The sequence below is a fragment of the Panthera pardus genome, unplaced genomic scaffold (assembly GCF_024362965.1).
Source record: "Panthera pardus isolate Hobbes unplaced genomic scaffold, ASM2436296v1 HiC_scaffold_27, whole genome shotgun sequence".
Taxonomy (NCBI): domain Eukaryota; kingdom Metazoa; phylum Chordata; class Mammalia; order Carnivora; family Felidae; genus Panthera; species Panthera pardus.
Genome location: NW_026526843.1, coordinates 6,694,154 through 6,700,653, shown reverse-complemented (window position 1 = coordinate 6,700,653; position 6,500 = coordinate 6,694,154). Strand labels below are relative to the sequence as shown.

Here is a 6,500-nt window from a genome sequence, read left to right as displayed (position 1 = left end):
GCCAATCCCCCAGGCCTCCACTGCTCCAGAAGCTTCTTCCTCTCTGCCCCGGCAGCAGCAAGCACAGTGCCAGCGCGTTCTCTTCACAGGTTTCGGGGAAACCCCGTCTTAGTAAGACGCTGGGTCACTTCCAAGCCTTATTTTTATGAGCAGGTCTCTTGGAGTGTCTCCTCTCTCTGCTTGGGGAAGGAAAACATTGTGAAGCCCCAAATTAGACCTCTTATATCAGCTGGACACTGGGGCAGAGAGCTGGTTTCTCCCCAGCGAGATCGGGGGGCTGGTGGCTGGTCCTAACAGCTGCTGGTCCTCTGAACTCAGAATATGGGGTGATGAGTGTCTTTTGCCTCAAGTTTCGGGCCCTGAGCTGCGGTCCCTGAAATATAGGCATCAGACCAGTAGTCTCCAGGGGCTCCAGATGGGGCTAGGGCATTGACTGGGAAGGGGTGTGCAGAAACTTCTGGAGGTGATGGAACATTCCACATCTTATTCTGGTGGCGATTCTGTGATACAATTCACGGGACTGTGCACCTAAAAAGGGTGAATTTTATTGAATCTAAATTATACCCTAATCAAAGGGAAATAAAAAGCCAGGGGACAGGGAAAATCGTCTCTTCGGAGTACAGTATCCTATCACAAGGGCAAGTGCTTGCGCCTGGCACATAGCAGTCAAGAAATGGTGGCTCTTGTCCCCGGTGTGGGCCAGCTGTACTCCTCAAACTACGCATCTAGTCACCCTGTCGCTGCCTCTCCTGGGCTGTCCTGTGATTGTGAGAGTGGCACCTCTAATGCCCACGCTGGTGAGGTTCCTATTTCGGTGTGTCTCTGGCAGAGGGAGGGCCGCTTCAGCGTTCCCGCAGGGGGTTCCTGAAGGTTGGGAGCCGGGCGGAGGTGCAGAAGCCCTCCAAAGAGGAAACAACCCTGCCTACGACCTCCCGGGAGACCGGCCGGGTCGGTACTTTGGGCCCTGCCCTCCACGCTGCCTTTCCCGACCCTCCTGCAGAGACGCAGGACCTCACCCTGAGCCAGACCCACTTATTCTCATATGGAGCATGCCTCCCTGTTTTCAACGGAAAGTTTAAAATATTTTATTTCCATATTTCAAGCTCTTGAGGCTTGACACTTTGGAAAAGGAGGCCTTGCCCAAGGCTTTCGAAGAGCAGTTATAGAGGAAATGAGTGACCGCCTGGGGCGGCCAAGGGGTCCGTAAAAGTCAGATGTCAACTGGGATCACCCTGTCACGTGAGATTCTCATATAATTGGCTTAACCCCCTGTCCCACATCCACAGGGACCCTACCATGTGTCTGCGCACTCTGAGGAGAACCTGCTTTTCTCCTAATTATACACCTCTGGCTCCAAGTTCTTGCTCGGGCTGAGTTAGCTCAGGGAACAGATGTTCTCACCATCTCACCCACACTAACCCTGTTCCCCGCCCTGGAGACTGGGGACTGTAGAAATTAAGAGCTCTGCCCTGGCTGCACATGTGCGTCACCTGTGGAGCTTTTAAAACTCCCAATGCCAAGGCTGTAACCTGAGCCGTTCCATCAGAATCTCTGGCAGTGGAACCCAGGCATCAGTATTTTTTAAAGCTCTCCAGATGCCAGTGTTGTGCAGCCAAAGTTGAGAAACAGTGGTTTCGAAGTTCAGACAGATTTGGGTTCTTTTTTTTTTTTTTTTTTTTAAGTAGGCTCCGTGCCCAACATGGGGCTTGAACTCATGACCCTGAGATCAGAAGCCACATGCTCTACCGACTGAGCCAGCCAGGCGCCCCGACCTGGGTTCATTTCTTACAACTACAAGTGAATCTATAATTAAGTCAAAGTGAAAAGTTCTTTAGAAAGCCAATTTCACAGAGAAATAAGTGTGGGATGATTGATTCGCTTTCTATTCATGCCCTCAAAAGGATACACACATAGATATGTGTTTCTCTATGCTTAAAATTTTCCAGAAGGCCATACAAGGTATGATTAGTAGCAGCAGTTTTGTGGCCCTGTGGTAAGAAGGAGACCTCCTTTTCAATATACATCCTCTTATACTCTCAATTAGTTTAACAATGTGTATATTTCCTTTTTGATTTTATCCATTTTTTAAAGTTTTTTTAAAAGTAATCTCTGTACCCCAAGTGGGGCTCAAACTCACAACCCCAAGATCAAGAGTCACACGTCCCCCCCCAACTGAGCTGGCCAGGTGCCCCTCCTTTTTAATTTTAAAGAAAAATTAGGGACGCCTGGGTGGCTCAGTCGGTTGAGCGTCCGACTTCAGCCCAGGTCATGATCTCCTGGTTCGTGGGTTCAAGTCCCACGTCAGGCCCTGTGCTGACAGCTCGGAGCCTGGAGCCTGCTTCAGATTCTGTGTCTCCCTCTCTCTCTGCTCCTCTCTTGCTCATGCTCTGTCTCTCTCTGTCTCTCAAAAATAAATAAATGTTAAAATAAAAAAAGAAAAATTAGTTGCAGAGAAGAAATTGTTGTAGTCACTGGAGTCAGATGTACTGCATCATCAGAGTACCGGCATCTGATTCCTCTTGCTTTGCTGCACCCTGAGTAGTAACTTTCATTTTTGCATTGTTGGATGAGACTCTGACGGCCTGCTGACGCTCTATGGGCTGAGACCCATCTCTGATAGATAATTTTAATGTAACCTATGCCCTTTATGGTTAAAAGTAGTAACCCTCTGGGGTGCCTGGGTGGCTCAGTCGGTTAAGCGTCCGACTTCGGCTCAGGTCATGATGTCGCGGTCTGTGAGTTCGAGCCCCGCATCGGGCTCTGTGCTGACAGCTCAGAGCCTGGAGCCTGCTTCGGATTCTGTGTCTCGCTCTCTCTCTGACCCTCCTCTGTTCATGCTCTGTCTCTGTCTCAAAAATAAATAAACATTAAAAAAATTTAAAAAAAAAGTAGTAACCCTCTTCTGTTTAAGTGGATAAAAATATTGGGTGGTTCTATAAAGGATGTTATTAAAAAATATATATATATATGAAATTTATTGTCAAATTGGTTTCCATACAACACCCAGTGCTCATCCCAACACGTGCCCTCCTCAATGCCCATCACCCACTTTCCCCTCCCTCCAACCCCCCATCAACCCTCAGTTTATTCTCAGTTTTTAAGAGTCTCTTATGGTTTGCCTCCTTCCCTCTGTAACTTTTTTTTCCCCTTCCCTTCCCCCATGGTCTTCTGTTAAGTTTCTCAGGATCCACATAAGAGTGAAAACATATGGTATCTGTATTTCTCTGTATGACTTATTTCACTCAGCATAACACTCTCCAGTTCCATCCACGTTGCTACAGGGATGTCCACTCTCACCGCTGTTGTTTAACACAGTGTTGGAAGTTCTAGCATCAGCAGTCAGACAACAAAAGGAAATCAAAGGCATCAAAATTGGCAAAGATGAAGTCAAGCTTTCACTTTTTGCAGATGACATGACACTATACATGGAAAACCCGACAGACTCAAAAAAAAAATATATATATATATATATATTTAAATTTTTTTAATGTTTATTTATTTTTGACACTGAGAGAGAGACAGAGCATGAGCAGGGGAGGGGCAGAGAGAGAGGGAGACACAGAATCCGAAGCAGGCTCGAGGCTCTGAGCTGTCAGCACAGAGCCCGACGCGGGGCTCGAACCCACAGACCGCGAGATCATGACCTGAGCCGAAGTCGGACGCTTAACCGACTGAGCCACCCAGGCGCCCCTCAAAATATATTTTTAATCGAAGAAAAAATAAAGTTACAGAACCATGTTATGTTTAAAAACATCTGCATATGTGCATGAATTGTGAGCACTGCACATGAATGAGCACTTGTATATACATAAAACGTTTCTGAAAAAAACTATCAGCGGCCACCATTAAGGAATAGTGTGGTAGGCAAAATAACGTCCCCTCAAAGATGTCCATGCCCTCATTCCCACAACCTGTGAATATGCTTTGGTACATGGCAAGGGGCAGTTAAGGTTCTAGATGGAATTAAGGTTGCTAATCAGATGACCTTGAGATGGGAGATTATCCTGAATTTTTCAGGCACGCCCAATGTAATCACAGGAGTCCTTATGAGTCAAAGAGGGAGACAGGAGAATGGGAGTGAGGGTGAGAGAGACTTGAAGATGGAAGAAGAGGCCACGAAGCAAAGGATGCAAATGGCCTCTAGAAACAGGAAAGGCAGGCGAACAGATTCTTCCTAGAGCCTGCAGAAGGAATTCATTACCTTGATTTTGGTCCATTGAGAGCCATTTTGGATTTCCAACCTACAAAACTATAAGATAATGAATTGTTGTTTGAAGCCACCAAGTTTGTGGTAATCTGTTACAGCAGTGATAGGAAACTAACATAAATGGACATCAAGGCAAGAGGATACACTGGGATATTTTTACTTTTCGATTTATATCCTTCTTTAAGAGAAAACGAAACACATTCATCAAATTTAAGAGCTAAGTGGTGACCTGAGACAAATGGTTTTCATCAAAGGTCTGGGGCCCAGAAGGAGACAGGGGCTCTGAGTGGATGGGGCTGTAGACCCACTCAACCGTGTCAGAGCTGAAGCATTTTCACTGGTATCTGTTATTTATATTGGGCTTTGGTGGCCGTATTAGGCCAAGTTCTCTAGGTAGAGGGGGAGAGAGAGAGAATTGGACAAACCTACAGTTTTCCTTTTCTCCTTCTGCGTCTTTCCTTACTATCATACAGAATATTCACAACACCTCTGCCACCAGATATGGTGGGATTTTCCCCTACCTAGCAACTCTCTGTGACACCAGCTGGGTGTCCTACAATTAAACTCAATTCTGACACTATCTACCTGGATGTGGCATTATATCCCACAGGTTAAGGGCTTAGTCTCACAGGACTGCTCGTATCCCACTTCAGATACTGTGCTTTTAACAACTAGGCTATAAATTGCGGGTTCCAAAGACTCCCTTCCTTGGGTTTGATTAATGTGCTAGAATGGCTCATAGAGTTCAAGAAAACATTTATATTCACCAGTTTATTAATGGATATGATAAAAGGACACAGAGGAACAGCCGGATGAAGAGATACATTGGGCCAGGTCTGGGAGAGTCCTGAGCACAGGCACTTCTGTCCCTGTGGAGTTGGGATGTGTCACCCTTCTGGTATGTGGATGTGCTCACTGACTTGGGATTTTATGGAGGCTTCCTCATGTAGCCATGATCAATAATTAACTCCATTTCCAGCTCCTTTCTCCTCTCTGAAGGATGTGGGGGTGGGGGGTAGAGTGGGGCAGGACTGAAAATTCCAAGCTTCTAATCTTGGCTTGGTCTTTCTGGTGACCAGTCCTAATCCAGGACCCCAACCAGAGTCATCTCATTAGAACAAAAGATACTACTAATGCTCAGGAGCTTCAGGAGCCCTGTGTCAGGAATGGGGACAAAGACCAAATATATATTTCTTATTATAAATCACAATATCAGAGACATCTGGGTGGCTCAGTTGGTTGAGTGTCTGACTCTTGATTTTGGCTCAGGTCATGATCCCAGGGTCATAGGATGGAGCCCTGCATTAGACTCCGTGTTGAGTGTGGAGCCTGCTTAGGATTCTCTCTCTCTCTCTCTCTCTCTCTCTCTCTCTCTCTCTCTCTCTCTCACCCCCTCCTTTTCCCCCTCCCCCCACTTGCACAATACTCTCTCTCTAAAATAAAAAAAATCACAATATCAGCAAGGGAGAGATTTATCATAAGGAATTGGCTCACATGAATATGGAGGCTCATCAGTCCCAAGATCTGTGAGTTGACAATGTGGAGTCCCACAGGAGCTGATGGTTTAGTTCCAGTACATGTACAAAGGTCTGAGAACCAGGAGAACCAATGATATACTTCTCGTCCAAAGGCCAGCAGGCGTGAAGCGTAGAAAGAACAGCTACTTCAATTTGAGTCTGAAGGCAGGGAAAAAGCCAATGTCCCAGCTCAAAAACCATTAGGTAGGAAGAATTATCTCTTACTTGGGAAGGGTCAGCCTTTTTGGTCTATTCAGGCTGTCAGCTGATCGGGTGAGGTTCACCCCCACTAGAGAAGACAATCCGATTTTATCAGTCTACCGATTTAATATATGTGCTGCTGAAGCAAGCACTCAGTCTACCAAATTAAATGTTAATCTCATCCAAAAGTATCCTCACAGCCACATCCAGAATAGTGTTTGACCAAATATCTGGGCACCCTGGGGTCCAGTCAAGTCAGTACATAAGATTACCCATCACAGTGACTAAAAAAGATTTGAACATCATTGATCTATTAAAAATCCACCATTTTGCTGATGAGAAATTTGAAGGCAGAGAAAGGAAGGCCCTTGATCTTCTGAATCTTCCTTACTGCATTTACTTTTGCTGATTCAATTTAGGTGCCCAGCTTCATTCCCTTGTGGAGGTTCCAGGGTAGAATCTGTTTCCTTGCTTTCTCCAGCTTCTAGAGCCCATCACATTCCTTGGCTTGTGACCCTCTTCTTCTATCTTCAAAGGTAGCAAGATGGGTTGAATTTTTCTCATACCAAATCACC

At 45.9% G+C, this 6,500-nt stretch overlaps 1 non-coding gene across 1 annotated transcript; it reads right to left on the bottom strand.

Annotated features, from left to right (window-relative positions):
- Positions 1 to 1,691: 1,691 nt before the first annotated feature.
- Positions 1,692 to 1,764, bottom strand: TRNAR-UCU (transfer RNA arginine (anticodon UCU)). Its single transcript has one exon. It is a non-coding gene; the product is annotated as a tRNA-Arg (tRNA).
- Between the last annotated feature and the right edge of the window lie 4,736 nt (positions 1,765 to 6,500).